General features: G+C 40.4%; 1 protein-coding gene across 5 annotated transcripts in view; it reads right to left on the bottom strand.

Moving 5' to 3' along the window:
• The window catches only part of WDR17 (WD repeat domain 17), a 111,947-nt gene extending 107,115 nt beyond the window's left edge, over window positions 1-4,832 (bottom strand). For 2 of the 5 annotated variants that reach the window (XM_073902275.1, XM_073902272.1), the window contains exon 1: window positions 4,674-4,832. The gene's annotated coding sequence lies outside the window, so the exon portion shown is untranslated. Of the gene's footprint in view, window positions 1-4,444; window positions 4,464-4,673 lie in introns of those variants that run through there. The other 3 variants (XM_025886306.2, XM_073902276.1, XM_073902273.1) reach the window with 2 other exon arrangements.
• Between the last annotated feature and the right edge of the window lie 19,540 nt (window positions 4,833-24,372).

The raw sequence follows: 24,372 nt of genomic DNA, 5'->3' as shown, positions 1-24,372 counted from the left end.
CCATGCAGTACGTGCCCTCTTCGATACCCATCACCAGGCTAACCCATCCCCCCACCCCCCTCCCCTCTAGAACCCTCAGTTTGTTTCTCAGAGTCCATCGTCTCTCATGGTTCGTCTCCCCCTCCGATTTCCCCCCCCCCCTTATTTCCAGTATTTTTAACATTCAGCTGCAGGTGTGATGCCTTCGAGCACCTACGGACCGCTGAGATGCATTGGGATAAAGAATTTCTAAGATTCCTGGATCCCCAAGAAAATCACGTAAGACTCTGCAGCAAAACTTAACTTGTATTAATGAGCAAATCAAAAAGAGGGCAATTGTGGGAAAACACTTTTTAACCAGTATTTTAAGTAAACTTTCTATATGATGAGACCAAACACATGTACAGAGTTCACTTTGTAATTATTTTAACAATATAGAATAAATATAAAAGGGATCTAATTCCTAACTACTCGAAGTTTTGAGTTAGCCATTTGAAAAAATGTAATGAAAGAGAAAAGGACAGGGTGCCTGGGTGGCACACCCCTTGAGGGACTGACTCTTGATTTCGACTCAGGCCTTGGTCTCAGGGCTGTGGGATGGAGCCCCATGGCAGGCTCCCCGCTCAGCACGGAGTCTGCTTGAGATTCTCTCTCCCTCTCCCCTGCCCCTTCCACCTCCCCTGCCTACTCATGGGCTCTCTTTCTGTCTCCCTTTGAAATAAATAAATAAATAACCCCCCCCCCAACAAAAAAGACAGAAAACTATGCTGATGACATAGTTTGCGCTTCTTCAGGGAACAGCGCAGCGCTGTATCAGCTTTCCCACTGACTCATTTTGAGCAACATATTATGTGTTTAGTGACCTCATCTACGAAATAAGGGTGTTAGATTAACTGGTCTTTAAGGATCCTTCCGGCTAACATTCCGAAATGACTCTTTCAAGCCATGCTTACTTTAAAAATAAAATGTTAACTCTTCAGGAAAACTCATTCATAATGTTTTATCTCAAAGGGCCAAATTTAATTAAACATTACCTGTTCCATATTAACCGTTTAATTTTTAAGACTCCACGTGGAGCTGTTTTACATTGAAAAAGGAAGGTTTTCCTACAGCACACCAAACATAAGGGTTCTGTGTAATGAGAATTATTTTCTACTTTCTGATTTGAAGTTTTTGTGTGTGAGATAAGAAACTGAACTTATTACAAATAATTGCAAATGAGGCTGCCTGGGATACCGGTATATGCTCACAACCTAATGTGTCAACAATCTGGAAGAAAATGATGAATCTAAGAATAAGGAAAACTACTGAACTCCTCTATTGTGAGCTCTCAGTGGCTGAGCATTCGAATCTATAAACCAAATATTGAATGTTGTAACATCCTCACCAAAGCATGAAAAATTATTTCTTACATCTCTTCACAGAGTTTTCCTGAACATGACAATTATCAATTATCCCTATTAACAAATAACAGTGATAAATTATCTGCCATATGGTCTTACGTAGAAGATTTATATTACTGTCTATTGTGTGTATGTATATATGTAATTAAAATCCAGAATTCCAGAGTTTTAAGAGTTAATTAGGCTAGAAAATCACACTGGGGACATATATGTAAAGTAATAAAAAGCAAGACTTCTATCATTCTTGTTTTTTAAATTCTCTCACTCAAGTATCTGATGATGTGACATCTGCATGACAAGGGCCACCTATGGTTTCAAATGCAGGCTGCCTTTTCTACAAAGTCTAGCCTATTTCAAATATTTGAATTTCTCTTCAGTTATAGATCTATTTTTTTTCTAGTCATTGAAATCAGGTAAAAACAACCTGGACCCTCTCTCCTAATGTGACAGCTCATGTTTTACCATTACAACTTTTGGAAATCTTTCTAATCAATCATGATGAGATATTTTCTTTCGATATACAAAGGCATAGTTCAAAGCTTGTCATTTTAAAATACGTCCGTCCCTACCAATATTTGTAACCAAAGTTACAACTCCTTCTTGAACATTTTAAGTAACCTCAGGTAAGAAAAAAAGATTTTGCTTTAGGTTTTGTTTCTTTATAAATTCTTTGGGGAGTTTCTCAAATTCTCTTCAGGCATCCACATCTCATTTCTTGCTCACAAATCTCCAGGAATGGTCTCATCAACAGTGAGAGAATAATCTCCATGTGATTATCACAGAACACAGCAAGTCTTGAAAGTAGAAAAGAGCCAACCAATTCTTAGTTTAATATGTTTCTGATACAAAAGAAAAGAAGGCATCGGAGTTAATAAAGAAACCCCTCCCAAATTCCTAATATGATTCTTATGGATTAAAATACTCAGAATAAAATACTCTGTTCCCGAAAACACACTAAAAACTGTATGACTTCACTCTAATCTTCCAATCTGCTAAGTAGAATATATATATACGAAATATAAAAGGAGATAATTCGTCCATTCTACGAAGTAGTAGTAAAGCTTGTATATACATCATTAACCACGAATGGCTGAGTAAACTGGTTATTCAGTAATCTGATAAACTGTTACCTTTCTGGAATATACCAGATTTCAAGTAAATTCTGGAATATAGGAAGGAAATGTGAATCCTTCAGAATTGTTTGAATTTCATTTTAGTCTTCATTTCAGAGGGTAGGCAAAAAAAAATGAGGTAATCTAGAGAATTTGAACAAATTTTATTGATCGTGATAACCCAATCATTTATGTTGGACTTCTAGTATCAGAGTAAAACAAAGAAAAATACAACTGTTCCTAATCCTCTCTGAGTGATTTAAACACTCTCACTGGCTACTCCATGCCCAAGCTCAGGGCTACAGATAGAGGCTAGAGAGAACAACAAAAACATTCCAACTCTCACAGTCCCTCTACTGGGAGCTGAGAATTTAAAAACATTTTTTTTCCTAAGCTAAATTAATTTGTGGCTTTCTAATATATGGAATTATTATGTAATGAATGACAAAAATTTTAGTACACCAATATGTAGTAATAATAAATAAAGAACTTTTAAACTTTCGAGTAAATATATTTGACTTTTTTTCCCCCAGAGATACCCACAGTTCTTTACTGTTTCTATAAACATTAGCACAGGAGAAAAAAATCAAATCAATGTAATAACATTCAATGAACAATTGTAATATAAAGTTTATGGAGCTCACTTAAATATATGATTTTTTATGTTGCATATAAAAAATAAATATAGCGCCTATTATATTTTGGGCTGTTCAGAAAGAAAGAATGAAAGAATGAATGAATGAATGAATGAAAGAGGATTTTTCTTTCCATGTATGACCTTTGAAATAGACCACTGGTTTATTCCAGTAGAGAAGACTTCTCAAGAACTCTTAATGCAATGACCTAAAACTAGTGTTTGTGACATTAATCTCTAGACAATCCACTGAAGTATGTTTCCCAAAATTTTGAGTTAACTGACAATTTTTCATAGTCACTTCATTCCTATTTTAATTTTAGATCGTAGAACAGTCAAGACTGTCAGACCACTTGTCTCAGATTTCTTCCTTCGCACAGATAAGACATAACTATGCCCATTTTCTTGCACTCTTAAGCCAGTGAGACAGAATCTCAAAGGGATGTAAAAAAGCCCATTTTTCCATAGTGGTTGTAATTACCATAAGTCCAGCATCAGCTGCCCTCAAGCAGGGTAGTGAGAACATCCCAAACCTGCTGTGTTCTGTGATAATTACATGGAGAATATTCTCTCACTGTTGATGAGACCATTCCTGGAGACACATTTGTGAGCGAGAGATACGGAGACCTAAAAAGAATTTTAGAAGTCCCCCCAAAGAATTTACTCTGTAGAGAAAATCTAAAGGAAAACCCTTTTCTTACCTGAGGTTACGTTACTTAAAATATTCAAGAAGGGCTTGTAACTTTGGTTATAAAAATTGGTAGGGGAAAATGAGTTCCTCTGAGGGGTATTTCTGAAATAGTGCAAGATTCAGAAACGTACTCTCTCTCTTTAACCCTTATTAAAGACTCCAATTAATCAGTCAGTCGAAGTTACAAAAACAAGTGGGGAAGTTTTGGTACACAAAGTGATCACTAAATTTCACTCAAATCAATTGCTTTTAATATAGTAAATTTTAAAAAGTCAGCTTAAATTTTGCTCCTTTTCATAATTGCATGCAAAAATCTGGGGGGGGTGTACAGAAAAACAGGAAAGATTGTATTTTTATGATTTACCACATACTATGCTTCTCACGTTCAATACTGTCTTTTTTTTTTTTTTCTGATACACAATTCCATTTCACTCAAAGCCTTCTTGGTACAACCTGCCTATTAAGACCATCTTCAAAGGGGTGGGAAATCGACACAGAAGTGCCTGGCGGGCATACAATCCAGGCTCCGGACATACATATACTTAATAACCTTAAAAATTAGAACCATGTCTCTCATAAAAATTAGAATAATAGTCCACACTCCAGGGACAGCTCAGATACATACACGTTGGCTGCCGGTTGAGCCTCGCGATAAGCAGGTGCGTGACCCTAAAACTCCGGGGATTCACGCGTCAGGCATGTCGCGCGCAAAGCCCGGGAGGGCGCGCATCGCGCGGCTCTGCGAGCCCACGAGCGCGGTGACCCGCCCGCTCCCGCGCCGCCACGCCGCTTCCAAGACCACTCATGACGCCTGCGCCCGCCCGCTCTCCCCCTGCGCCCGGCGGGCTCCTTACCTGGAGGAGGCGGCGACCGCACCGGCGCACAGCGGAAGGTGCGGCAGCGGGCGCGGCGGCGGCGGCGGCGGCGCGAGCACGGCCCGCGCGCTCCCCGACCTCCCCCGCTGCGGAACTCGGGGCTCCCAGGGCGGGGCGGCCGGAGCGCGGAGTCCGTGGGGCCGGCAGGCGGCTCCGAGCGCCGGAGCGAGCGCCCGGGCTCTGCGGGGCCCGCCCCCGGGAGGGCCACGTGACAGACACACCGGCCCCTCATTGGAGCGCCCGGCGGGGAGGCGGCGGCGGCTCCCGACCCGGGGACTGTGTGTGTTGGCGGTTGGTTACCCGGCAACGGGGAATCTGCGCGGAGAACGCGGTGCCCAGGCCTTGGGTGGGGCTGCTGCAGAGTTGAAGGTGAGGCTCAAAGTGGAGGAAAGCCGTGAACCACCAGCGTTCTCATGAGCTAAAGTATTCCACAGACTGCGTCTGCGCTTTCCAGGAAAATGAGCCAAATATACAAGAACTCACGCCGTCTCCTTCTTGAGCGGCGTGGAGGAGGGCGTCGAGCCTCCCTAGGAGGCTAGGCTGCACCAGCCTTAAGTTGTCATCACCTGGAATGGGAATGAGTGCAGAAGGCTGTTTCTCCTGCGCTTCATTATTGTCTGATTGGGCTCATGTAGCTCGGTGGGAGACCCCTTTGGAGGCAACTATTTGTCTTTATTAGTGGAGTTATATGTAGTTAATAGACCTGCCTTCAGTGTGTGCAAAACTAACATTTTCCTTGTGGAAACCTGGTTTAGTGGAAATGCTGGGTACTGTCATTCATAATTTCTTCCTATCTCTGAATTATCTTCACAACCTACAGCCTTTATGAAACACACTGGAGAAAACAAACCTTCATACATTCGGAACAAAGTGTATTTAAGAACATTTATTGAGCTTTAATTATATGTGAGACTCTGGATAGTTAATAAATTAATAAGTTAATTCTCCAACCAGGGAAATTCTCTGGACATAATCCCTACCCACCTGTGCCATAGATTTTTCTCCCCTTTTCTTCCAAAGTGTTCTCTGCAGACCGTACCCTACCACAGCACTTAACATTCTATTTTGCAAATTAAAATTTACCTAAAAATTGCCTCTCCACATAGACAATACACTTGCTTAAAAACTGGGATCCATTCTTACAAACTCTTGCCTACATTGTAACAAAGTGCTTGATGAATAGCAGATCTTCAATAACTGATGAATGGATAAATAAATTAGCACATGATCTACCAGAGAAAGTAGAGAGGGCAACAACGAAGTATAATTCAATGCAGGTTCTGAAATACGGTTGTATAGAAGTCCTATGTGAGGGCTCCAGGAGGGAGAAATTTTCTCCCAGTGTATGCAGAGAAACTTGCAATAGGAGTGATGTTTGAGGGGCGCCTGGGTGATTCAGGCAGTTAAGCGTCTGCCTTCGGCTCAGGTCATGATCCCGGGTCCTGGGATGGAGCCCCGCATGGGCTCCCTGCTCAGTGGGGAGCCGGCTTCTCCCTCTGGCTCTGCTCCTTGCTCCTGCTTGCTCACATGCATGCTCTCTCTCTTTCTCTCAAATAAGTAAATAAAATCTTTAAAAAAAAAAAAAAAGTGATGTTTGAACAGGAACGGAATAGATAGATTTCACCTGAAGGAGAAGGGGAGCAGACATACGGAGCAGGAGACAGCATGGCCAAAAGCACAAGATGGGGGGGAACGCCTGATGGATTTAAATGACATTGAGTTGTTTGCCTTGCCTGGAGGAAGTGAGGGTGGGTATCTAAGGATATGAGGGAAGAGAGAAATTGGCAAAAGATTAAACTTGAAAAATAAGAAAACCAGATTGAGGAGGATATTGGACTTCTTCTTTATGTTAGACTCTAACCCTTGAGATCAGGGCTTGAGGAAGGATACCCTGGAAATGTAGGAGGTAAAAAAGGGTATAGAGAAATGAAAAGCATGATGGGTTAGGAGAAAATGCAATAGTTCATGGAAAAGATGCCAATGGCCCGAATTAAGACAGTAAAAATAAGAATGATGAAGAGGGAAAATGATAAACACTTCTGGGAAAATAGACTATCATTTTCATTTATGACTGATATTTGCTGGGGACAGTGCTAAATAGTCGATAATACACATGAAGAGAAAGACTTGTCAAAGACAAAATGTCTAGCTTGGCCCATTAGTTGGATACAAAAGTCTTTTATGTCTCATTTATTCAAAATTGCTCCAACCCTGGGCGCCTGGGTGGCTCAGTTGGTTGGGTGACTGCCTTCGGCTCAGGTCATGATCCTGGAGTCCCGGGATCGAGTCCCGCATCGGGCTCCCTGCTCAGCAGGGAGTCTGCTTCTCCCTCTGACCCTCCCCCCTCTCATGTTCTCTCTCTCTCTCTCTCTCTCTCATTCTTGCTCTCTCAAATAAATAAATAAAATCTTTAAAAAAAAAAGCGCTCAAAACCCAGCAGATTCAAGAAAATTTCTTTAAAAAAAAAACAAAATTGCTCCAACCCTCCCGTTAAGAACGATGAAAGCAAATGAAACATGAGAAATTATCTGGTTATGCATTCACAATTTAAAGATGAAGGTGTTGAGGCCTGGAAAGTTATAGAATTTGTCAAGGTCATACAGCTCTGTTAGTAGCAGAATTGATGTCATGAGCCCTGATTCTCAGTCAAGTATGCTTCTCCCTTTTCTGTGATTTGGCTCATATGTTTTAAAAGGGAAATTTAGGGGCGCCTGGGTGGCTCAGCTAGTTCAGTGCCTGCCTTCGGCTCAGGTCATGATCCCAGGGTCCTGGGATCAAGCCCCCTGTTGGGCTCCCTGCTCAGTGGGGAGTCGTCTTCTCCCTCTGTCCATCGCCCTTTCCTGCTCTGTCCCTCACTTTCTCTCTCTTCAATAAATAAATAACAGTCTTTAAAAAAAAATAAAAGGGAAATTTAAACAATTGCAGATATAGTTAGATCAAGAACCCGGAGAAACGATATAACCTAATTCCTAAGGAAAAGATCTCTTTCCTCTGATTTTCATTCTTTATTCAACAAATATTTAATGTGATGCTCTCATCACACAAGTTCCAAAAAACTCGTCAGTCACTCAGGCTGATTGGCAGTTTCGGGGCAATCATTAGTTCTTAACACTTAGAGTACACAGAGTTCTTCAGGATGAAATTTAAAGCAGAGTGATTAGGGGAATCGAGTGAGTCTGTTCACTTCATCTTCAAGGCTAGGCATGTTCTATGAGAACAGTGGCTAGTGTCTTTTTAGTGGATATTCTCAATAAAAAACCAACCGGGAAGGACTTTTTCCACTTAAATTCTTGGAAAATTAAGCCAAAAGTCTTCAGAGTCACTTCTTAATAAAAAAGTCCTTCCACACTAGTTTTATTTGTTTTTATTTTTTAAAAAAGATTTATTTATTTGAGGGAGAGCGCATGCTGAGGAGGGGCAGAGGGAAAGGGAGAGAGAATCTCAAACAGACTCTACTTGAGCATGGAGCCTGATGTGGGGCCTGATCTCACGACCCTGAGATCATGACCTGAGCCTAAATCAGGAGTCAGACGCTTAACTGACTGAGCCACCCAGGTGCCCCTCACACTATTTTTTATGTAGAAATGGTAAGAGAACAGAAACAAGTGTGACAAAAAAAAGGTGCTCCAAGTGTATATCAATTACCTAGAGAACTGAATACTTAAAAGCTTACTGTATGCAAACACTTTGAAAAATTGAAATAGTTTTTTAAAAATATATTTCCATAATTTTGCTTTTAATGTGTATATATATTATGTATATTTAAAGTGAGCATTTCTGTTATTATTAAATGTATTACCTATCTAACATCACTCTTTGGACTTTATGAGGTACCAAAATGGCTTAAAATTAATTAACCAATAATTGCATAAAATTTGAGATTTTATCTCCCGAATAATATTGATTGAATTCTTTAAAAAATTTTAAATTATAAAGTTTTTAAAGAAGAAAATACAGAGAACACTACAAGAAAAAGGCAGACGCTTAACGACTGAGCCACCCAGGCGCCCTGTATCAAGTCTTTCTTTAAAAAAAATAACACAATGTGGATAAAGTAAAATCATACTTTGTTTTCTCTTGTCATTGGATTACACCGCATCTAATTAGATGTAACTAATCTAACAGATTTACATATATTCTAAATTTATTTCCTGTCATTATTTTTTAAATTTTATATATAGGAATGTATGGTTACAGTTTGTTCATTTTGATTGATATGGATCTCAGTGTACAAATATATCGTCACAATGTATTTATCTACCTATTGAGTGTTTAAGTTGTGTGAACTTTTCCGCATTGCAAAAATGCAGTGTATCTCCTTGTATGTGTGCTTGTCTATGAGTTTCTCAGACCACCCAGTGGGTTTGCTGAGTCATAATACATGTGTACCTTCTCCATTTATGCTATAACCAGCAGTATATAAATGTTTTTCCTGCTCCATATCCTCACCAAGATCATATTTTCAGTGTTTTTAATCTAATAAATATAAAGTGACATCTTCTTATGATTTAAATATGTATTTCCTAAATTTGTTGAAATGGAACATCTTTTCCTGTTTATAAATTGTTCATTTCCTTTGATTACTTTTCCTTATTTGTTTAACTTTTCCTTATTGATTTGTCATTTTTTAAATAGTTGGGGTGTTAATCTTTGTTCGATATATCCATTGCAAATATCTCTCCAAATCTTCAATTGTGAAGAATTCCCAATTATTATTCATTTCAATATTTATCCTGTTTCCCTCTTCTAAATTTCAAGGGGACCTATAATAGAGTTGTCCAGTGTACCTAGCATATGTCTTTATCACTTTTTCTTTTCCTATCTTTTCCTGTTGTCCCTCTGTACTGAATTTTATACAAATCACTCGGTACAATGTTTCGATTGATGAATTCTTTAGTAGTTTCAAAGTGGTGGGTCTGACTCCTGCCCTAGACTCATATGAGCACCCTATGCTCTGTTTCTCAGCTAGAGCCAACTCTCATCTGCTTTTACCTGCTTCAGTCTTGAGATCCAGGAGGTTTATGGTTTCAGCCCCAACTCATTATATTTAATTCTCAAATGTGTTGATCAAATTTTGCAGTGAGGCTAGCCCCTTCAGTATTTAAAATTCTCAAAATCATGATTCCCCAGCACCCCAGAAAGGTTGACTTATTCCCAGGAAAATGTTTTTTTGTATATTCACGTAAAATGTGCCTGTGATTTCAGAGGGATCAGCTTCTGAAATCCTTCCAAGGATCCACAACCCTAGGTTATAAAGCCGTATTCTGTTGGTTCCATTCTTCTGTAACACATTGTTCTTCCCACAGCGGGAAATGCCTTTTTGGGCAGTATATCCACTTTCACAAATGAGTTTCAGACGAATGCACTTTTTCAGCATTCTCTTTCACTCACCTCGGGTCCTTAATATCTTTTTGGTTCAATTTAATTTACGTATAGTAGTAAAGCACATGGTATACTCCCTCCGTAGGCTGCTAAAGCCAGATTGTACTGGCTCTGGAGAGACAACTACTAATGTTTTTCAGGATTTTTGCCACCTCTTGTTAAACACAACTACTCTTAAAAGTAAATGATACAAATTTATAATTTAAAAATGTTATTAGAAACAAAGTAATACCCAAAACTCATCACTTCCTAGTTATTTCTTAATATTTTACTTTTATCTGTGCTCTTGACGTTATTTATGTCTATTTATGTCATGACTGTGCGGTAGAAATACAACATAATGTGTATTTCTTCCCATCCTGCCGTTCAATGATATCACACTGATGGCTTGAAATTGGCCCCAATGGATGCATTCACACTCCAGAAATGAGCAAATGCTACAATCGGGGTGTGGTTCACGGTTTTGTTGACTGTCTAGACCTACACTGTGTAACATAGTATCTACTAGCAAAATATGGTTATTTAAATTTAAATTAATTTCAATAGAATGAAAACCTTAGCTCTTCAATCACAATGGCCCCATTTCAAGGGCTCAATAGTCACATGTGGTTAAGTGGCCACCATATTAAATAGCACAGATAAAGAACAGTTTAATTATCACAGAAAGCTCTCTTGGTAAGTGGCGGGTTATCTTGGGAGTCAGAAAACTGCTTTTGTAAAGAGCCAGATAGTAAATTTTCTAGGCTTTGGAAGTCGTGCAATCTCTACCTCAACTACTCAGTCCTGCTACTGTAGCTCAGAAGCGGTCAGATAATACATAAATGAGTGGATGTGGCTGTGTCTCGAAAAAGCTTTATTTACAAAAACAGGAGGCAGCTGGATTTGACATACAGGCTATCTGCCAATCCCTGGTATAAACTTAAGAAAGTGATGGGGAAAATATCAACAATGCAATTCAACCATAAAGTGGAATGTGTTGGGGCGCCTGGGTGGCTCAGTGGGTTAAGCTTCTGCCTTCAGCTCAGGTCATGATCTTGAGGTACTGGGATCGAGCCCCGCATGGGGCTCCCAGTAGGGAGCCTGCTTCTCCCTCTCCCTCTGCCTGCCACTCCCCCTGCTTGTACTCGCTCTCTCTCTCTCTCTCTGTCAAATAAATAAAATCTTTAAAAAAATAAAGTGGGATGTGTTTATAGTTGTTACACTGTAAATAGCACAAAAAATTGAGGAACTCTGCTTCCAATATTCAAAAACTATTATCCAGGGCAGCTAAGAAGTTGCTAAGGTGAATGATGAATAAGCCTTCATTGTTTTGCTTTTGACTTACTCATTAACATAAAGAAAAATATTAATCAGCTTTAGAGTCAGCTATAAGTCACTGTGTTCATTTGTCAATTGCAGCCATAAGTTGGCTATGAAGAGAAGAGTTTAGTAAAAATTAAAGAATTCTGTGAAAATCAATTAGCTACATGAAATATAAAATAAAGAATATTGCCTATTGTACTGTGTGTAAATTGCATGCAACACACCCTTTATATCAGCAAAACTTACAGTAAACTTATATACATGTGTCTATGTACACATTGCTTTTTTTTTTCCAGAAAGCTAGTTGTTAAATGTTTTTTAGTACACCACTGGCAAGTCCTTAAATATGTCTAAAAATGTGACTCAACAGTGCATGATGATTCTTGGTGTTTCTAAAGCCATCTGTCTACGTATCCATCTGTCTTTCTATCTATCATTTTATCTAGCATGGTCTTGAAAATGTGCCGCTCATCTCCAGCTCTGGGGAACATAAAGGGGAGATGACCTCACTACTATGCTCCAAATCCACCACCACTATGTGAAAGCCACACTTTACTGTGTGTAAATTTTATCTTGATAATTATTATTGACCTTGGCAAATAACTATTTGTCCGCAGTTAATATTGAAATGTGCCAGTAGTATACAGTTGGCCCATCAGATTGAAGGAAAATTATGTGAATAAATTTCTTCAGAAAAATGGGAGATACTGTTTAAACATATATTTGCATTGAATGTTGGAAGTTGATGGAAACATGAGTAAAACTATTCTTTTCTTGGACAATCACCTGAGTTTATACCCTTCATTTTGCCATGTTTCTTTTAAATAATATATTTTCAGCTTATATGGACATATTTTTTGGTAGAAGGTAAAGGAAACTTTTTTTTAAAGATTTTATTTATTTATTTGAGAGCGAGAGCACGAGGGAAGGGGGGGCAGAGGGAGAAGCAGACTCCCCACTGAGCAGGGAGACCTACACAGGGCTCAATCCCAGGACCCTGAGATCTTGACCTGAGCCGAAAGCAGACGTTTAACCCTCTGAGTCAGCCAGGCACTCCGGTACAGGAAACTTTTATCTGAGGTAAACATTATGACTCCCTAAATCTAAAACTCCCAATATAGGCACTCAATTCATGTGTGTGTGTGTGTAATATGTATTTTGCTCTCTATGTATTTGATAAAATTTATCAAACTTTATAAGTAACATTGAAGAAGTATATATAATATCCTGATGCAGTATGATAGACTAAGCCCAAGCAAAATAAAACAAAGCTCAGACTTCTGGTTCTGGAAAATACGTTAGACCATTTCTCTATGAAAACAAGACAAGATGTTGCTATGAACGGGAGTCCCGGATGAAGCAATTTGCTGAAAATATCTCAGAAGACTTTGGCCCCTAAGACAAAGCTTTCTGGTTCTAGAGATGACTGTCAACATTTTTAACCCAAAATTTTAATCTTTGGTGACACCAGGTTGAAGGGCTCTTGATAATTTTTTACCTGTTTTAAAAATGCTTAAGATCATAAACAATAAGTAAAAATCTAGCATCCAGAAAATTTGTTCAGCACATGGCCAAGTTTCCTTTAGCTATGCTTTTGGAGAGCAATTCTAAAATTATACCTCAGAGGATTTCTTCTGTGTTACTGTATTCCCAATCATAGCCATCTTGCCAAAAAAACAAAAACAGAAACAAAAAACAAAAAACCAAAACCAAACTAAACCACACACACACAAAACCAGAAAAGGCTCTGAATGTATACTCCATTAAGTATGAAAACAATATATGTTACATTGAATTTTTCTGGATGCAAACAGATACGTTGGTTGATTTTATTACCTAGATATATTTTTCTAAGAGCACAACAGCTTAAATTAATAAAAAGTATGTCCTTTTTTTTTTTGCATATTGTTTTTCCACACTCCCTTCTCCCTATGCCATCCCGATTCCACACTGTATTATAATCTAGGGTTTTTAAAGATCAAAAAAGAAGTAAGAAAGCAACTGATTCAAATCCTCTTCTAAAGAAGTTAATCTTGATTTTTTTTTCTCAAAAGTAGAGTGGGCAAAGTAAATTAGTAAATAAGCAAATCTGTCCTGAATGCCTAACAAGCAAGTCAGTGAATGTCTAATATTTGCTACTTACATAAATTGCTTTGTTAAATTAATGTTTAAAATTTAAAATTTATATTTGCTAAGTTAAAACTTGAGAAGATGGGTGTATTTAGCTTTTCAAACCCTTGTACTGAAAAATGCCTCATTTTTAAGTTGAAACTTAGTGATCATGAGGCAAGATCCTTAGGGATCAATTTATAAGTAGCTTGTAACTCTTTAATTGCCAGAGCATTTTAGTCTAGTTGTTCTTGATATACAAAGGGACTTTTCCCTCCACTTCTTGAAAACATGGTTAATGTTGAGAAATTTGTTATTGAATTATATGACACTTCCCCAGTTTTAAGAATTTTATTCAAACAGGAGGGAGCCAGGTAGATGTTATAACCAGTTCAAAGGAAAATTCAGAACATCAAAAATTTACATAGTGTGTAAAAAAAACATTGAAATGAATTTCCAATGGAGGCAAAAAATGTGTTTTGAGGAGGGAGAAGGAAGTCAGTTATATCCTTACCAGAGAGGACATACTTTAGATACCTAGCAGTTACCTACAATTTAAAAAGAAGCGCAAAACAGCTCAAAGACAACAACAAATTGTTGTCTTTGAGCCAGGAAGATGGGCTATAGTCAATGTATAGATTATTGTCTTTTCAACAGCATGTGTTGGTGATATTTGGGCACGCATTTATACTCATAGAGGTGACAAATGTGTAGACTTTAATTGACTTGATTGATTCCTAACAAACACCACATGCAGTTTCTCTAGGGTAACAAAGAAAATCTCAGGGCATCAGAGGACTGAAATAGTATTTAAGACTGAACTTAAAATAGCACGTAGGCATGATTGTAAACTAGAATCATCTAGTAGCCATCAAAGCATGAAAAGAGAATTTTAGTTTATTTATTCACCACCACTATTCCAAAATCTTGATTGTCAAATTGACAGTGGCTCATTTTTTGGTGGGTGAACAAGTAGAGTATATTATAGTTATATATAGTGGGAAACATATTAATCTCTTAATAATAATAAAAAAATCCTGGAGATTCCTAGTTTGGTTAAGGTGTGGAGTTTAAAAATAAGGTTTCTAACATTATCTGAAAGAATGATAGGTTATCAGGACAATCCTCATTTTTCTAGTGATTTTTTAAAATTTTTATTTATCTTTATTTTTATTATGTTCAATTAGCCAGCATACATTAGTTTTTTGTTTTTTGTTTCTTGTTTTCAGCACTCAAAACAACCTTTAATGTGCTTAAAACCAATCACTTTACAGAGAGCATTAACACTTTTAAAAACATAACTTTGGACACAATATACCAATTAAAACAGCTACTAGAAAAAAACACCATGGCATGGTCTCACCTTCCAAAATGGACTTTAGCAATCTCTGGGCGATTGATGAAGATTCTAAATATTCATCAAGTGGGCCTAATTATGTTTGCACAGCTGTGAAGGTGACACTGAGGACAGTTGCTCACACTGGAGTTCCCTCTGTCAGTCTCCCGAGTACCCAGGAGCCCACCTGCGGCCTCGCTCCTTAAAAGTGTGCCACGAAATAAACCCATAAGTACTGGGCAGAAACTTTTGTTTCCAGGACACGTGGGTAAGTCAAATGTAAACATCCTATTTGAAAGAGAATAAAACAAACAAACAAAAATGTACCAATACACATCATTCAAGGAGCAGGAATTTCTAGAAAAATGTGCACAGCAGCAGTTATGACCTTTAATGGTATTTGGTTACATCGGAAGATATATCCTGCTGTACATCTCACAGGGAAAACTTCTTTCAAGAGGAGGGTCATGCCTAATCTATCACACAGAGTTAAAAATGGTCAAATCTGAAACTCCCCGTGTTTTTAGAGGTGAGGAAACAGGGCCCTGTGACGTCACTTAGGGCACTCAGGAGTCAGCATTTTTACTATCTACTCTCCAGGTTAAAATACTTTCCTTTCTACGGCTCTCTCCTTTACTGCAGGAGTTCATCTTCCTTACTAAAAACTCCGTGCCATCAAATGTTCCTTTGTTTTAACCAAAAACTGTTCTGCAGTATAAGCCACTGTTTCTTTGTTTTCCGTGAGGCTGGTTTATAGCCAGCCAGGATTTTAGTGTAAGGACCTTTTCCGGTCTTGAAGTGGTGTGTAAAGTCAACCAACCACAGGCCAAGTTCTTTTTAGGTGTTCTCTGTTGAGATGATTTCCCAAGCCTGCACTCTGCGCTGGACGGACACCTGTTCTGCATGCCCCTCGGGCTGGGAAGTCCCGGATGGGGGTAACTGCCCCAACACAGGTGAGTTCACAGGCTGACCCCAGCGAGAGCCGGCTGTGAAGGTGACATGACATTGAGCAGGTCTGAAAAGCAGCACGGGCATAGGAGTCCTATTTGAACGGTTCAGGTTAAAAACATTCAAGTTCAGAGGAACGTTGACAGGAGAGGAAAAGAGTGCACAATGAGGGTTTCATGCACCTGGGCGGGTAAGTGGGTGGGACCAGAGGTGAAGAAGCAAGTTGAAGACTGACAAGGGAACCGACAATGAACGAAGGGAGGCTCAACCCAAAGTTCAGATGAACTGAAGTGCCTCAATTTGTACTCCTGCAAAATAATTTACACAGTGATCTGCCAACTGTCATGCTTAATGTGCCATGTTGCCTCTGGTATCCTTATGAAGAAGTAGCGAAGGGCCCACCCTTCCAGTATTTTTCGGTGGTACTTTCAAGCTCTGTAGCTCCAGCTCTTAGACAGTAGCACTCTGTTTCTATTATGTCTTGTCCGTCTTTTGAACTTTTCCCACTTTTCCCTGGTTTGGTGATTCTTTCTCCTTGTTTTTATTCGGCATGGCTGGTGCGGACCGCCACCGCCTGCCCCCCGCAGCAGCAGCAGCAGCAGCAGCAGCAGCAGCAGCAGCAGCAGCAGCGCCCCCGCCCGGGGACTGAGTCGCTCGCTCGCTCGCACTGCCCCTTTTCCAGGCTCCCACAGGCTGCGGCAGCCGCCGGCACCGGGGGCAGCGGCGGCCACAGCATTAGTTTCTGATGTAGTGTTCAACATTCATTAGTTGCGTATACAGCCCGTGCTCATCACCACGTGTGCCCTCCTTAATACCCATCACCCTGCTACCTCAACACCCACCCCCTCCCTTCTGTAACCCTCAGTTTGGTTCCCAGAGTCCAAAGCCTCTCGTGGTTCGTCTCCCCCTCCGATTTCCCCCCCTTCATTTTTCCCTTCCTTCTCCTAATGTCCTCCAGGCTGTTCCTTATGTTCCACATGTGAGGGAAACCATATGATAATTGTCCTTCTCTGCTTGACTTACTTCACTGAGCATTATCCTCTCCAGTCCCATCCATGTCGATGCAAAAGTTGGGTGTTCATCCTTTCTGATGGCTGAGTCATTTTCCATTGTATATATGGACCACATCTTCTTTATCCATCATCTGTTGAAGGGCATCTCGGCTCCTTCCACAGTTTGGCTGTTGTGGACATTGCTGCTATGAACACTGGGGGGCATGTGCCCCTTCTTTTCACTACATCTGTGTCTTTGGGGTAAATACCCAGGAGTGCAATTGCTGGGTCGTAGGGTAGCTCTATTTTTAACTTCTTGAGGAACCTCCATACTGTTTTCCAGAGCGGCTGCTCCAGCTTACATTCCCACCAAGAGTGTAAGAGGGTTCCCCTTTCCCCACATTCTCACCAACACTTGTTTCCTGTCTTGTTAATTTTTGCCATTCTAACTGGTGTAAGGTGGTATCTCAGTGTGGTTTTGGTTTGAATTTCCCTGGTGGCTAGTGATGTTGAACATTTTTTCATGTGTCTGTTAGCCATTTGTATGTCTTCTTTGGAGAAGTGTGTGTTCAGGTCTTTTCTAGTGATTTTTAAGTGATAATTCTGAGTTGCCACTAGGTGGCACTATGGCATCCTTGGTAAATGTAGCAGGTGCTTTCTCTTTTATTGGCTGTCCTGAAGGAAATGGAAGTCCCATCATCCAGACTTGATCCCTGGCCCCTTCATCTGAGTGTTTGCTCACTCATAAAGGTCTACTCAAACCAACAATCAGTTACAACTTGTTGCCTGTCTAACCCTGAAATGATACAGGAATCCTGATAGCTGTGATTCTTCCTAGTTATTTGGAGCCAAACCAACAACACCCAAGCATTAGTCTTCCCCTCTTCCAGGGGTCAACTTGCCTGGTGTTGTGCATATTTATAGAGCATTATGTTGTACCTCGGACCCTGCCAAGTTGCCTGTCTGCCAGTTCTCCCATCACTTGTCATTCTATTGTGGAACACCTGGGCATGGTTCCCCTGACCGGATGCGCTCCTTTTCGGAAGCCAGAAGCAGGAGGGTGAATATGGAGTTCCTTTGACCCTTCTATCCCTTCCTATGCCCCAGCAACACCACCCCATGCTGAGGGAATTGATGTAACAAGCTTGCTGAAGGGTTGGTGTAACAAAGGAGCTATAGTAGGAGGAAGCAACTTCAAACTGCATGCTCAATATGCCTTTTCCTACCACCCAGATGAAAGCCACCCAAGAGCTCAAGTTACAACTTCTACAGCCTTCGGATTTTGATTGATGGGTACACTGAAGTTCTTATCCTTGATGCTTTTTCCTTAGAAATGGCTACTTTAGCAAATTACCTCCTTCTTCTAAGTTCTGCCATGAAGCTCTCCACTCACAATTCAAGGAATCCACTTCTTACTCATAGAGGTTATTTTCATCCCAGGATCCATCCCTCTTCTACCAGAACATTTCTCTAAGTTAGAAATAATCATTCTAGGATAATAATAGCTCTTTGGGGTCCCCAGGTGGAGGGGAAAGGGGAGGAGGGAGGAAGGAGCTCCAGTGGCAGAATCATTGTGCTGGTGTAGACCTCTGGCATCCTAAGTATCTCATTATGATATCAGCCCAAATGAACACTCCAACTCTGTTCCCCTCAAGGTCACCCATATTGTAGTTGGTAGGTACACTCTTTTCTTCAGATTGTCAAATGGGCCATTGAGAAATTAAACACAGACTGGCAAGGAACCTGTTTGGCAGTACATACAGCCCTCTAAAGACGAATACCAATTAACAGAGCCAGCAGAATGGAAACAGGGGTTGCAAGGTAGTTGGGACCAGCATTTGTGTTGTGTTTGACTTAAAGGCTTCCACAATTTGTTTTAAAATGAGCAACATTTAAAAATCAGGAGATTTTACTGTAAAACTCCATCGTTCCAGCTTTTCTTTCTTTTTTTTTTATTATGTTCAGTTAGCCACTGTATAGTACATCATTAGTTTTTGATGTAGTGTTCAGTGATTCATTAGTTATGTATAACATCCAGTGCTCATCACAACGCCTGCCCTCCTTAATACCCATCACCTGTTGCCCCCTCCCCCTACCTCTCCTCCGCTCTGAAACCCTCAGCTTGGTTCCCAGAGTCCACAGTCTCTCGTGGTTCGTCTCCCTCTCTGATTTCTCCCCCTTCAGATTTCCCTCCCTTCCCCTGTGGTCCTCCGTGCTATTGCTTATGTTCCACATATGAGTGAGACCCTGTGATGATTGTCTTTCTCTGCTTGACTTATTTCACTGAGCCTCATCCCCTCCAGTTTCATCCATGTCGATGCAATGGTGGGTATTCATCCTTTCCGATGGCTGAGTCATATTCCACTGTGTATATGGACCACATCTTCTACACAAATCAGATTCCTGGCAGTGGGGGGGCCCTTATCCCAGATGACAGCCATCTGCTGGAGCTGAGTTACTGGCCCCTGAGAGGAGACAGCCTTCCCTCTTGGCCAGTTGCTGCCCCTCCCTTTCCTTTCACACCGCGCCGCCTTAACTACGTTACCATCCCGGCCTGACCATGGCAGGGACGTGGTTTTGCAAACTCTGACCTAAACTGTTAAGGAGTCTGTCCCCAGCCGTCCCCTTGGTTAGAAGGCCCCTTCTCTCACATCAGTAGAATCAGTACTTGACAATGTGCGTTTTGTACCTTGGTTCTTCCCCTGCATCTTCCCTCCCCCATTCCTTCAAAATGGACCCTTTCAGTTTTCACAAGATGCATTGATACAATTGGTTGATGCCTCAGCATCGTGGCTGTGCAAACATTTCAGCCTTTGTTAGGACTGGCAATCCCTTTAGTCCCCAGCTTTGAACTTCTTCTCCTTCCGTGTATCATCTGACTGGTACCAATGTCTTTTGCATTGAAACAAACAAAATACATATATAAACCAACTTCTTAGGAATGTATCTCAGAAGGCTCTTCTCTTAGCTACACGAACATCCTGTGGATGTCCAAGCAGATGTGAAAAGGGGAAGTTTTCTCTGCAGATTGTATAGCTATAAGCTCGTACAACCTCGAATACATTAACCAGCCTCTTGGATGATCAGTCTTCTCACCTACAAAGTGACGTACAATAGTTTTCCTTATCTTTGGATTCGGAAAGAAACTGGCCCACTGCAGGAAGAACTTTTTGAGAAACATTCGAGCAAAGAGTCCAGCTCACAGAGCCTTGGTCTAATAGAAATGCCCTATGCCATCAAGGAGGAATAGCTGTAATTATGGATTCTAAGTAATTTGAGTGTTGCTTTCATGCAAAAAAGATTTCCAGGAAGAGAGAGATACAAGTAAAACTGAAATTATGTATTGCTAAGTTTAGTCTTATCTCACATTTGGAAGAACAGAGTGATTTATGAGATTGTTTTGGCTCAAGAAATTAGAATTGAATGGCAATAATCAGAAGTTATTGGGTTTGGGGGGTTGGTATAAGTCATAGAACGTAGGAAGGAGATACGTCTGAAGAACGCGCAACAGAAACTTCTTTTGCTCTTCTTTGCTGAATAGCAAAGTCAGGTCAAAATCTGAAGGATATTGTGTAGGTCCTTTAGGAAGTGGCTGATAGAAAATATTTTGGTTCGCTGTGGTGTGCTTTAAATGGCCTTGTTTCCATTTTAAAATTCCAGCCACTGTCAGAATTAACCATCCCCTTAAGCATCAGCTGTCTTTTTGCATCAAGCAAATATATAAAACAGAATTTCCTGTGTAGTTTGTTCTTAACACCATCCCAAGGAACTGGTGGTTTACGAACACATCCAGGTTCCCCAGAAATAACTGTTAGAAAATTTAAAGTGAAATAACTAGGAACTGTTTTTGTAAAATAACAGAATGATAATATCACATGTAGTAGGAAATGCCGTAGAGTGACCCCTTGCTTATTTCGGAGATGTTGAGCAACATGAGCAGTTTCTCATCCAGGCTGATTTTATACTGAATTTATACTGGAATTCCTTCTTCATTTCATGAGCCCCTTTGCCTGTAACTCTGTGTGACGTGCACCTGTGCTGGGTTCTGGGACAATGAACTTAGAAAGACTTCGTTTTCTGGGTTTCAGAATGTCATAGTCTAATGGAAATATGAGAATAACTCTCGTACAACGTGGTGAGTGTTATCATAGGATCCATCTGTGGAATTTCAGAAAAGGAAGGGGATTTGTAGAATCAGGGATGTCCTCAGAGAAAAGGCTACTCCACAGTGATTAGGAATTTCCAAAAGAGACAAAGGTACAAGGACATCACAGACCCAGGCATGTGGGAGGGGTTGTGCGTTCAGGGAATAAAATGTGAATGTGGCAAAGTTTTGACGCTAGAAGCACATGACAACAGCAAGGGCTTCGAGAGTCGCAAGCGGACACTCCAGTTTTTTATTTTTTTTAAGATTTTATTTATTTGACACAGAGAGACATAGCGAGAGAGGGAACACAAGCAGGGGGAGTGGGAGAGGGAGAAGCAGGCTTCCCGCGGAGCAGGGAGCCCGATGCGGGGCTCGATCCCAGGACCCTGGGATCATGACCTGAGCCGAAGGCAGACGCTTAACGACCGAGCCACCCAGACGCCCCGACACTCCAGTTTTTTTAAACTGGTATCTACCTTGGAACAAACTGTCATACAGACTTTTCCATCCACTTGATGCATTTTTTTCCAATTTAAGTGATATATTTTAGTGACTTCTAAATGATTACAATTATCTAATTATTTCCCTGTAGTCCTGTTTAAAAACACAAATAGCAATATTTGTATCACCTGTCTGGTTTTCTGTTCTATTTATAAACTGACATAAAACCTACTGTATCCGTTTACATCGTATACAGATTACTTGCTTGGAAGTCTTTCTGTATGTGTGGGGAAGTGGTACATGCTTTAACTCAACCATTTTTAATGGTATCCAAGTGGATACCAATTATATCAGTGCTTTCCAAGTTTTTCCCTAAAGAGGAGAGGGAGCATGAATGAGAGCATTCTGTGACTATAACATTTTTTGGAAGTTTCCAACGATATTAGGAATTTATGAGAATTTCACATTTGATGCTATAATGTATGCATATTTTCAACACAAAATACATTTTATTCTTTATTTTTTTAAATTTTATTATGTTATGTTAATCATCACACATTACATCATTAGTTTTAACACAAAATACATTTTAAATAAAATGTTTACTACCAACTAAAATCGATGTGTCAGGAATATGACTCCTGTTTTGTTTTTTTTTTTTTTCTGGGGCCTTGAATGTATACCTAAGATATCCATTAATTATTTCTGAGGGAAAAGTATTTCAGAGATTCACTTTGTGAGTAATAAATATGGTCTCTTTTTTTTTATTTTAATTTTTAAGAAGATTTATTTATTTATTTTAGAGCGGGATGGTGAGGGAGGGGCACAGGGAGAAAATCTCAAGCCGACCCCTCTGGGAGCAAGGGCGCGATCCCACGATCCTGAGATGATGACCTGAGCTGAAATCAAGTCAGACACTGAAATGACTGAACCACACAGATGCCCCTAAATGAATATGGTCTCTTTAATTGCTCCATCAATGCCTGGAGAGTCACACTGAAAAATGCTAAAAGGTTAAAATTTGGAGATGGCATGTTGTTTTAGCAAAAAGAAAATGAGTTTTTTAGCATTAGACTCATAGTTGAACTCCAGGTGGCAAGTTTCTAGTTGTTTTGTGCAAGAAACTTACTCAACATCTTTGAGCTACAGTATCCTAATTTAGAAGCATAAAACACAGGGGTGCCTGGGTGGCTCAATCAGTTAAGCATCTGCCTTCAGCTCAGGTCATGATCCCAGGGTCCTGGGATCGAGGCCTGCATCCGGCTCCCTGTTCAGTGGGGAGCCTGCTTCTCCCTCTGCTTGCCACTTCCTCTGCTTGCGTGCTCTCTCTGTCAAATAAATAAATAATCTTTTTTAAAAACTGTAAAACATAGTAATCTACCTTACCGAGTTATTTTACGAATGAAATGAGAGAGGGATATCAAAGCGACTAACGCACCTCGCATATAGTAGGTAATCAATAAATCATTGCTGGGATTCTGAATCAGAACTCTGTGTTGCCCAGACTTCTAAATTAAAAAAATAAAAAAGAAAGAAAGGGCTTGCTAAACACAAACATTAGGAGTCACTGCAGTAGGTGACTACCTAATCCCACTTTGCTTAGGACTTTTCTGGTTCTGGCACGGAAAGTCCTGTGTCCTGTGTTCTGACACCTGCCACAGGCCCAACCTGGGGGGTGAGTCACCCTAAAAGCAGAATTTATTACCAAGATCTAGCTCTATAACAAACACAACACAACGTTTGCAAAGCCTTGGCATTTAAATTAAGCTTTTGGGAAACAAGAAAAAAAGGAAGAGATTTAAGTAACAAGTTCACAAAGATGACACTTTGTCAAGAATCAAGACCGCTTACCTTTGAAAAATCACCAATTCATTCCTGGTGTTAGACTGACCTCTGGTGGACGATGCTTTCACCTACAACAAATTGAGAGCAGATCCTTCAAGTGAATTGGATTTTTCTTTTAAGGTTTTTCATTTCCGTTTCTATCAGGAATGAAATATGCTCTACATAAAGTTTCCCCTTTGGTATTAAACCCGTGGAGGAATCTCTCTGTGATTATGCTGTAGATGTACTTTATCAAGCTGTGTCCCTGCCACGTAACCACCTAGTGGGGGAAAGATGACTCCCTGGTGCCAGTGGTAAGCATGTTCTCTTAGTTATTGGTAGGAAGAATCTGCTTTGCGTGAAATCTATAACTAGAGGGTTAACGTAAGGTTGACTCTCTACATACTCGTCTCTGCATCTGATGTGCCCTCAGCTTTAACATACCATTGTCCCAGATTTCCGTATGTCTCTCCTTTGCTCCCTTCAGAACTCTGATTAAATGCTATCAGAGCCCTTCCTGACTACAGGGCATAAATACCAACTCTTTTCCTGATACCATCTGTTACCCTTAGCCTGCCCTAGTCCTCTCTAGACCAGTGAGCCACACCCGACATCTATTCATCTCTCTCTCTCTCCACCACTCTTTGCACTAGAGAAAGGCAGGGACTTTGCCTATACTGTTTGCTGTTACGTCGACAGCTTGTAGTTCAGGATGCCTAGTAGGTACTGGTAGGTGCACAATATATAGTGAATGCGTGAATGAATGGTCAATTTTTAATCAGCATAATAGCAACTCTCTGAAAGACAGCCCGCAGACAAACACGACGCATGAATCCTTGCAAAGAAAAGTTTTGGTTAAAGAAAATCGCCCTGCAGTTGTCCTTTCACAAGGAAACACCCCAGTTACCTAATTTCACAAACTGGAAATAGAGTGGTAATGACAGCAAGGATGCCTCGCAGGCCTGGGCAGGCCTGGCACATGCTGGCTGTGAGAGGGTGTGGGGCCCCGAGCGCCCGGCTGGGTGAAATCCTCCGGAGTCACCTCAAGATGGATACAAATGACGTTGGGCAAAAAAAACCCAGGAGGTCAGGGCTAGAAAAGCTACATGAAGCTTCAGGGTTACTGGATGAATCAACGAAATAATAGGCAAACAGGATGGAAAGTGAGAGGCAGGAAGATTAGAAAGTGCTCACTTA

This window comes from Callorhinus ursinus, unplaced genomic scaffold (genome assembly GCF_003265705.2).
Source record: "Callorhinus ursinus isolate GAN/ISIS: 27379988/994484 unplaced genomic scaffold, GSC_fseal_2.0 scaffold17, whole genome shotgun sequence".
Lineage (NCBI taxonomy): Eukaryota > Metazoa > Chordata > Mammalia > Carnivora > Otariidae > Callorhinus > Callorhinus ursinus.
The sequence above is the reverse complement of the archived record's forward strand: the minus strand, read 5'-3'. Positions and strand labels throughout refer to the sequence as shown.